This window comes from Macaca mulatta, chromosome 2 (genome assembly GCF_049350105.2).
Source record: "Macaca mulatta isolate MMU2019108-1 chromosome 2, T2T-MMU8v2.0, whole genome shotgun sequence".
Taxonomy (NCBI): Eukaryota; Metazoa; Chordata; class Mammalia; order Primates; family Cercopithecidae; genus Macaca; species Macaca mulatta.
The window spans coordinates 50,616,910-50,627,535 of record NC_133407.1 but is presented as its reverse complement, the minus strand read 5'-3'; the positions used below and the strand labels follow the sequence as shown (position 1 = coordinate 50,627,535).

Here is a 10,626-nt window from a genome sequence, read left to right as displayed (position 1 = left end):
GCTTCTCTGTGCCTTGCATCCCAAGTCTCATCTCCTTTTTTATTGTATCTGTAGCCTCCAAATTCTAATGCTTACCAAGGTTCTGCAGGGCAGATTGCTGTGCTTCTCATCATTATCATCCTCTGCAAACATGTAAGTTTCCAATCCTTCCACTTCACTGAGTCAGTTCCTGCCATTTTGTCTGTTTTTCACCTTCTGTAAACCTATTGGTGTCCTCTCTGTCATATTTTCATTTACACTCTTTGTCTTATGGACTTATTTATAAGTTTTACATGTCTGCCATTGCAATTAAGGATAGAATGGTGATTAAATATATGTTTCTAGTCTGCCACGTTTAACTGAATGTATCTATATTATATTTTAATAAAAATATGCAAGAATGCCCCAAAAGTTTTTGGAGTGTTCATAAAAATTTTCATCACCAAAAAATATTGGGGTAAAAAAATCTTCACAATCTGTGGATATATTGAATTATTTATCACTAGGATAATTCAGTATACAATTAATGTCATAACTAATAGTATAATAACTCCATATTGACTTTCACCAAAAGGATGTTTCCAATACAGACAAATGGTTGTTGTCCTATACCTTCTTACAGAAGCATAAATTAGTTCAACATTTCCAAAGGACAGTTTGAAAATATGTCTGAAGAGCATTAAAAGAAGCATACTTTCTGATCTAGAGATTACCTTACAGTAATTTATCTAGGAAAATCTCAGTATATATATCTAGTCAGAAATTATTTGGTTGCAAATCAAATGAAAGTTGATCACAGAAAATCTCCTAGACCACAGTTACCGGAAAGATATCAGAGATTCACTGAGCCACAATGTGACCGAACTGTCTTTCTCCATACCTCTGATTCTGGCTTCTCATTAATAACTCTCCCCAAAAATGACAGTATCAGCCTTGAATCTACAGGATGATCTACTTTGGTTCCAGACAACTAAATGACTTAGTCTCCATGTCTCAATTTCAGTTTCTCAGAGAATAAATCTGATTGGCCTGGTTAAGTCAGTCTTTGTGGCCAGTGCTCAGGAGAGAATTAGTTGGAAAATCAGAACTAATTCTTCTCAGACTATTAGGGTTGGAGAATTGTTTTTAGAAAGAAGCATGGAGATCTGGAGAAACGTATCTGCATCTCTAACACTCTAGATAGTATGTACAACACTAGCCAACTAGGTGAGTTGGACCATTATACAATGGCTGGTCTATGTCCAAAGATTGGGTTGAACTGTGACTCAAATACCATGAAGGTTGTTTTAATTTTAGTTTACTATTGATCCAACAAACAAGGGATGCAAATAATAATCATCAGATTCAGAACATAATTCAGTGGACACATCTCCTAATACCTTTCTGGATCCTCAAAGTTTTGTCCAAATTTCAAAAGGGTTGGCAGCACTCATAGAGTGAAAAAAACAGACAGGTAAGAAAATCCTATAGCCTCAGAGGCATCCTTTTTTGGTGGCTGTGGCGGGCTGGGGAAGATGAGAAAGAGAAGCACATCGGCACTCGGGGGCTTACCTTATTGCCAGAGAGGAAAATTGTAATGAAGAGTCTATGTAGAGCAAAGTGTGTAACAGGGCAAGAATACTAATAAACAGTAACTGACACCAGGCTTAGCACAGACAAGAAAGCTCAGAAAGGGAAGACTATAATATATGCAGAAAGACATTGCTATTTAGTTCTAGGTGACTATATTTTTTGCAGGAAAAAAATGTATTTCTTTATTTTTTGTTTCTAAAACCAAGTCAGAAATCCAGATTTCTATGTGACATTTCCAGATTTTGAAATGTTGGAAATGATCAAGATTTTTTAAAACAATGTGTAGCCAGGAAAAACACATCTGCTGATAGAATCAGGCCTGCATACAACTAATTTGTGAGACTGTCTATGCATACTCTAATATGTGTAGACAAACACACACCTACACCCTTTGTAAATGAGTATGAATCTTAATTGTTCTCCTAGGCTACAACCCAATTAATCAAGAATGAGAAGTTTAGCTTTATATACAGATTTCCTCAAAATCACAGAATGTTAGTGTAAGAAAGAATATGGGATTTCAGTGATCATAACTCCATTATTTTATAGATGAGATAACTTACATATAGAAAGTCTTAACAATTTGTTTAAAACTTAAAGATAGTTACGTGTCTATATACATTTAATTATTTTGGAATTTTCTTTAAGAGGTAATAAGATTTCTTACATTCTAAGATATAATTCATGTCTCGATATCATATCTCCACAAGCATCCTAGCTAATTATTATTTCAATTCAAACCATAATTTATCAGGAAGCTTTATGTTTCTTTCATAAAGCCATCAAAATTATTTCAATGTGTCATCTAGAAAGTTTAATGTAACTATAGCACATAATAATACCATGATTATTCTGGATTAAATAACATCAACATTAACCTTTATTAACTATTGGCAAGGGACCCATCTTTAACCATCCACTTCGCTTTACACTTGGAATTTGTAAAATGCTATATTTATTTCTGGTTACATTTGTCCGGGTGATTTTCAAATTCCAACCTTGGTTCTTGTGCCCAGATTTTTTTTTTAGGTCTTTTACTTCACACATTGAAATTTATGGGGCATTTCCCAGTACTCCCTGCTGTGTCCCTCATCAGGTCCTGGCTGTCAGGCCACTAGGAAACAAGAAATGAATGCTGGAAAACCCTGTGGCTGTTCTTAACTAAAGAACTCCAAACATGCCCAAAGTTCTCTGCAAATCCTCCTAGATTGGCAGAAGAAAAATGGCAACAAGCTGCAGCCATTCAATGAAGCAATATTTTCCTTATTACTTGCAAAGTCTTTTATTTAGCCTCAACAGTATCATATTTGAAATGATTTTATGACTGGGGGCAATACTTGGGTAGCCATCTGTTCTCTCAGATTAGCTGTCAAATGAGTAGAGTGTTTTTAGTCAATGTTTTCAAACTGCATTAAAATATCAACAAATTCAATATTTGTTCATGGCATTGGTAGGGAATATTTTCATATTTTATTCTCTCAAAAAGTTGGACTTTACAGTAATTTAATATTACCTCCATAGTATCTGGTACAAATGAGTAGATTCTAACTGACATTTAAAAAAAGAAGAAGAAGAAGAAAAGAAAAGAAAAGTGGTCAAAATGTCAAGATGGATTTGGTATACCAGAGCTATTTTTACACTTGCAATTTTAAAAGCAAATCTTTAATTTGGAGATTTCTGCCTATCCACCATTACAAGTCCCTTCGGGGCAGCGATCTATCAAGTTCTGACTCTCTTAAACTGTTTGTGCCAGATTCCACATCGATCACACTCACACTTGCTGCACTTTTAACCAGAGAGCCAAGAAGCAATAATTTTCAATTAAGAAGCTAGAAGACTTGGAGTTTGATTTATGGTGCATGACTAATTATCAAATAGCTGGCCTAATGAAAATTAAGCTGCTGGTTACTACAAAGATTTAACTTCATTTTCTTGAAGAGATACTGATATGATCCAGAATGTAATTTATTTATTGAAGTAGTATGATGCATTTTAAAAGTCATAGACATGTAAATGAGATAATTATCATTTTTAAGTGACAGGGCTAATTATTGATATTATGATGAATTTTATATTCAGAGTACATATACACCTGAAACAAAAGATTATCTTTCCTTGCAATAATGATTTTCACTTCCTTCTTATGCTATTGGAAGATCAAAAAATATTGCACATAGTATAAGTATTGAAGAATCTTTTTCAAAAAGAAGTAAAATTAGCTTTAAATTTTTCTGAAAATTCCTTGATGTAAATTATTCAGAATGAGTAAATGAATTTAAAAACATGAAAAATATTATCAAGGGAATGTGACAGTCCGTATGTACATTTTATATTAATTACACTTTTTTCTTTGTTTGTTAAATACAGATTTATGAAAGGCAAATGCCTAAAATCATAAAAAAACAAGGATGAAGTTTACCTTTGTTCCATAAATAAAACAATTTAATGCTATGTCATGTGTGATGTTCTTTACCCTATTAACTGGGAGTCTTAAAATATTTTAAAAACTTAAAAATATTCAGTTTTCTACCCCAACTTTGCTCTACTCCACCTCTCACATTCTCCTTTGCAAGCGACCTGAACTACCCCATGTTCCCCAAACATCACATTCATTTCCCACCAATCTTTCCTCACTTATATAAATCTAACTACTTGTAAACTTCTCAAAAATTACATCTCCAAATTCTGCCATCTTTCAACTCCAATCTCAGATGACACATCCTCCATAGAAAAGCAAAAGTTTTCTCTTCATCTTTCCCCTACTCTGAAATGATGTTTCCTTTCTTTTAGGTCCTATAGTATTATATAATCATCTGTAACATCAGGGGTTATCAATCCTGGTTGCTATGATGGGGACTTGAAACACTATTGTTTTTTATTTCAGTGTTCATTAATGGATATTTTAATTAATTATAATTTAACTGTATACTTATGTGCACTTTCTAAATGTACATTATACTTCAATAAAATATATTTTAAATTTTTCAGTGCTGTGGCTCCTCCCAAACCAATTAAATCAGAATCTCTGGGAGACAGAACTTTGGACATTGTTTTTTTTTTTTTTTTTTTTTTTTTTGCAAATGTTCCCCCATATGATTCCAACATTCAACCAGCTGTTCAGAACCACTGACCTATCTGATGTCTTAAGGTTATCTTCTTGTCTAGAGAGAGAGTTGCCATTAATAACTATCCAACCAAGTGTGAATGGGTTACCAAAACTGCACAACTCTGAACTATACACATTCTTCCACAGAGTTTTATGTCTGACCCTTTTCTAGGTGATAAACTTGCAATCACTGCATGTTTCAGAGTTGACCAGGTGCTCTTAGGGATGCTCACTGCTAAAATATGATAATTCCTATGAAGTTGATATTATTACAGTATTTGTAATTTTATGGTTCTACTATAGCCTTAAAAGAGGATAATTTTTAAGTTAATTCTTTTAAGAAGGAAATTATAAATATTATAATAATATCAACCCCATAGAAATGATCACATTTTAGCAATTTCTTGAGAAATACCCAATGTAGATGACAGATTTATGGCTGCAGCAAACCATCATGGCACGTGTATGCCTATGTAACAAACCTGCATGTTCTGCACATGTATCCCAGAACTTAAAGTATAATAATTTTAAAAAATTCTCCTCTTATTGTGTGCTTCTTGGTATTAGGAGCCAGCTCACTTTTTTCAAATACATGTTCATCATAGCACTATTTTGATGTTGCTTGGCCAACTCTGAGGCTACCATTAAAAAGAATAATGAGGTGGCCGGGCACGGTGGCTCAGGCCTATAATCCTAGCACTTTGGGAGGCCGAGGTGGGAGGATTGCCTGAGCTCAGGAGTTCAAGACCAGCCTGGGCAACACGGTGAAACCCCATGTCTACTGAAATACAAAAAATTAGCCAGCCGTGGCAGCGTGCTCCTATAGTCTCAGCTCCTTGGAGGCTGAGGTAGGAGAATTGCTTGAATCGGGGAGGCAGAGGTTGCAGTGAGCCAAGATCGCACCATTGCACTCCAGCTTGGGCGACAGAGTGTCAGACTATAGTAAGAAAGATAATAACTTTGTGTCTCTCTATTTTTAACTATGTCTTTGAGATGTCAAAAAATATTAGAAACAAACTTCTAATTGTTTAAATTATGATATATTAATGACCAGATGGCATTTGTTGAAATAGTCTGTCTTTGTGAAATTTATTTTAGCTGTTCTCTATATTGCTATCAAATTTGTTCATATAGATATTAATACATAAGCTTCCATTAGAATAAAGCTTCTCAGTGACAGCCCTCATTCTATTTGCATTCTACCCTACATCTAATGAACTGTCTCTCTAAAGTACAAACCTAATTGAGTTTCTACCTTATTTCAGAATCTTTACTACACAAACATCTCCTAAGTCTTGGCTACTCAAATTGAGGTTTGGGGGCCAGTGGCATGTGTAGAAACCTATTAGAAAGGATGAATTTCAAGGCTCACCCTAGAAACAAATCAATCAAAATAAACATTTAAATAAGTTGGCCAAAAGAATCATACGCACACAACTTTGAGAAACTGTAACCGACAGAATAGTAAAAGGCCAAGCTCTTCATTATCTGCATCCCATCTATACCATTCAGCCTTATTTTTACCTTATATTCAACATGTTATCCTAGTCATGCTAGCTCATATAGAGTTTCCGAAGCAAACAAACATTTTCTTGTATTTGCACATCCTATCAGCTCTATCTTGTCTTCCTTACCACACGTTCAATTGGTAATTCACCTGCTGAGCTTCTCAATTCAGCTTATTCTCCTCCTTTTTGAAGCAAGAGTATCTCTGACTCCTCAGATAAAGTTAGGGGATTTTCTTGTTTACAAGGCTCTCTTTGAAAAGTTATCAAATGGTATTATAAATAATATTTGCATTCCTATTTTTCTTTAGGCTGTGGGTTCCTTGAGAGCAGGAATTACATCTTGTTAAATCCCACATTCCTGGCCAGGCGTGGTGGCTCACACATGTAATCCCAGTACTTTGGGAGGCCGAGGCAGGCGAATCATGAGGTCAAGATGGCCAACACGGTAAACATGGTGAAACCCCATCTGTACTAAAAATACAAAAATTAGCTGGGCGTGGTGGTGCGTGCTTGTAATCCCAGCTACTTGGGTGGTTGAGGCAGGAAAATCTCTTGAACCCAGCAGCTGGAGGTTGCAGTGAGCCAAGATCGAGCCACCGCACTCCAGTCTGGTGACAGAGTGAGACTCCATCTCAAAAATAATAATAATAATAATGATAATAATCCCACATTCTTATCTAACAATATTTTGAACATCAAGAAATGGGTCCTCAAGTACTTTATGAGTGCTGGACAAAAGACCTAGATGAGACCATTTCTGAAGACAAAGTGTTGCAGAATGTTCCTTTTACACATTTAAAAGCACTTTGATTGTGGTTATTTATTGATTCCTCTGTTTGTAGTGGACCAAGACTTACATAGAAATTATAGAATAAGAAGTGAATTGGAACATAAGTCCAATCATTCTCTTTCAAAAAAAAGATGATCCATGGTTAACCTCTGTATATGTTTTATACACAATAATCAGTAAATGGTTTCTAAATAATATGATTTATTTTCCAATGCAACCCTCACTGACTTGTATTAGTTACATAAAGCATTTAGTACGGTGTTGGTTTAAAGTGATCAATAATAGATATATTCTTTTTTTAGCCTTTCTTCTCTTAAATCTCTCATGCTGCAATTAAACTCCCATTGTCTTTGTTCAATGCTTTAGTAAAATGGGAAAAATCTAAAATTAATTTCAAAATTTCATTTTAGCTAAAATGTAACAGAATACCCAACAAATAAAAAACTTACTCACTTATTTTATTTTCTTTGCCAAACCACTTTAGATTGCTTCAAGGCAGAGGTTTTCGTTGTTGTTGTTTTGTCTTGTTTTGTTTTGAAGAACATAGAAAACTCTTATGTACAATATTACTATAGAAGATGCACACATACTGCACACATACTAAAGTTCTTACTCTGTAAGTCAGTTTACTTGATGTAGCAGCAGCTACGTCTACCATTCACTAGGTATCTCTTCTTTTTGTCAGTCACCAGAACAAGTGGATTACTTGCATTAGACCACTACAATCAAATCAGCCTCACAAGGGAGGGGGCAACACATACATTTTGTGGACTGAGAAAAGAAGACTTCAAATGATATTTTCTCATACTCTATTACCGATCAATTTTGCTCTTACAAATATATCTGTCCCAGAGAATCTTTCTTCCAGGTCCATAAGCTTCATAATACATAGCACTATCATATGACCTACCATAGTTCCTGCATGGTCCTATAATCTTTGGGAGTATGGCAAGAATTAAAGGCCCTGGACACTCTGAACTTCAATTGTTTAGGATTGAGCTTATAGTAAGAAACTCTGAAGGATGAGGTAATATCTTGGTATGAGACAAAGAGCAGGCTTGCTTATTATTTGGTATAGTTGAAATTCCTCAACTGTGATGTGAACCCACTATATATTTAGCATCCATCTAGTCTCCTCTGTCTTGCCCTCATGAAACTTAGGGCATGAGACCCAAGAGCCTCATATCTTTTGCCAGAATCCATGAACAACAACAAGGCAACTTATTGGCTTCTAAGTAAGATAAAATTAAGTCTCAGACCTGACACTTAACTGCAAAGGAAACTGGAAAATGTAGTTTTGATTCTGGGCAAATATATGCCCAGCTGAAAATTCTATTAGTTTGAAAACAGCTACTTGCCATAATTATCAATGTGCATAATTTAAGTTATATATGTGGTTGCTGATTCTACACTCCAAGCAATGCAACTAGGGCATTAGATATTTCTAAATTCCACAAAAGTAAAGGAAGAAAATGAAAAGCCACTAGTAGATTGTGTGAAAGATGTGTACATTGCACAGACTATCACTGAGGTATTAATCATTTATTTGTATGAACTTGATACTGATTTGAAAAGAAACAGCTTAGTGTTCAGTGACATGTAATTCAGTTGGGAAAAATGAATTTATGAGTTTTACCAAATAAGAAACTGTTGACATGGGAAAATGGGTGTTACTGGCTTGAAGCAAAATCTTAGAGATAATAGTGGAGCACACTTTTAAGAAAGGCCATATCACAAATGATCTTCATGGCACAAAGAATAATACTGTGCAAATTAACATGGACATCAACAATTCTGAACCAAATAGTGATTCACTAATCTGAATTCAGAGAAGCTTTACTAATATCTTAATTAATTTATTGGTCTTTTATTTTTCTATTTATGAGTGCCTGAAGTGATATGTGGTATCTTTAAAACTATCTTCCTTCTTGTGATTCCATCCTGTGTGGCTGTTTTCTGGAGCAGTAGTCTTTTATCTTTGTCTGCCTTCTCTCCCACCTATGTGTGTGCCACCACCCACGGAAGAGTCGATGGACATAGACATGAGCGCCTTGAGACTCTAAACTATCTTTTCAATTCTGAACTAAAGGCCAACAAAGATGATCACTTTGATGTGGATAATGACGAAAATGAGCGCCAGTTATCCTTAAGAATGGTGAGTTTAGGGGCTCGTGCAAAGGATGTATTACACATTGTTGAGGCAGAGGCAATTAATTATGAAGGCAGTCCAATTAAAGTAGCACCAGTGACTTCGAAAATGTCTGTATAGCCAATGGTTTCCATTGAGGCTTTGAAATAACACCACCTGTGGTCTTAGAGTTGAAGCGTGGTTCAGAGCCAGTGCATACTAGTAGACAACACTTCGTAGCTGGGTAAAAGATGCAGAGTCAGAAAATGAAAAAGAGGAGGATGTAAAACTCTTAGGCATGTCTGGCAGGCAATCTGCCCCTGGAGGTGGGAGCAAACTTCCACAGGATAAAGTAAAACTTACTGCTGATGAAAATGATGATGACTTTGATGATGAGGAAACAGAAGAAAAAGCTCCATTGAAGAAATCTACATGAGATGTGCCAGCCAAATGTGCACAAAAATCAAAGCAGAATAGAAAAGATTCAGAACCGTCAACACCAAGATCAAAAGGTTAAGAATCTTCAAAAAACAGGAAAAAAAACTCCTAATATGCCCAAAGGATGTACATTTACAAAAAATACAAATACAAAAATGCATGCAAGTGTAGAGAAAGATGGTTCTCTTCACAAAGTTGAAGTCAAGTTCATTGATTATTTGAAGAATTGCTTTTGGATGACTGACTAGCAGTAGGCTATTCAAGATCTCTGGCAGTGGAGGAAGTCGCTTTAAGAATATAATTTAAACAATTTGGCAAAAATTTTCATCTTATTTCTTTTCTTTAACAGTTGATATCTGGCTGTCCTTTATATTCCCCTACTGTGTTTGATAAATGTTCTTCAGGTTCCATTGCCAAGAATATGTTGTCCAAAATGTCTGTTTAGTTCGTAAAGATGGATCTCTGCCCTTTGCTTGGTTTTAAATATGTATAGAATGTTATAACAGGACATAGTAGTAGTGGAAATGTAGTAGTAGACATGGAAATTGTGGGGAGACAAAAATATACATATGAAATAAACTCAATATTTTAATTTAAAAAAACCATGAGTAGATCTAAGATCTCTTTATACAAATATAAAGTAAAATACACAAGGAATAATAAATCACTGAGTCATAGTTTATTTGTAATAAACATATAAAATAGTGTTTTTGTCTTACAATGGGATGACGTATTAGGCTTAACAAAATAAGGTAAATTCTCGACTGTGTATATGAATATTGTCTTTGACTTTGGAGTTCCATCCATAAAAAGAAAGCTGACAATCCTCCACTCTTACTTCATTCTTCCAAACCCTTTCCATGGTACTTGCAAGCTCTGACCAGGCAGACTAGGACAAAATCCCATGAAATAGCAGGTTAATAATATAGAAGAAACATGGATTCCTAGATGATTCCATAGGGCAAAGCCACCAACCTATTTCAGGCACCTTTCTGAGTCTAGACTATTATATCTGAGGGAAACAAACTTTTATTGTATCAAGTCTGGTATTTATATTGTATTAAGTCGGTGCATTTGTAATTTGTATTTCTATTGAATTAAGTAA

General features: G+C 35.0%; 1 pseudogene; it reads left to right on the top strand.

Moving 5' to 3' along the window:
* The first annotated feature begins 8,955 nt into the window (after positions 1 to 8,955).
* LOC144339462 (nucleophosmin pseudogene) lies at positions 8,956 to 9,822 on the top strand (annotated as a pseudogene).
* The last annotated feature ends 804 nt before the right edge of the window (positions 9,823 to 10,626 follow it).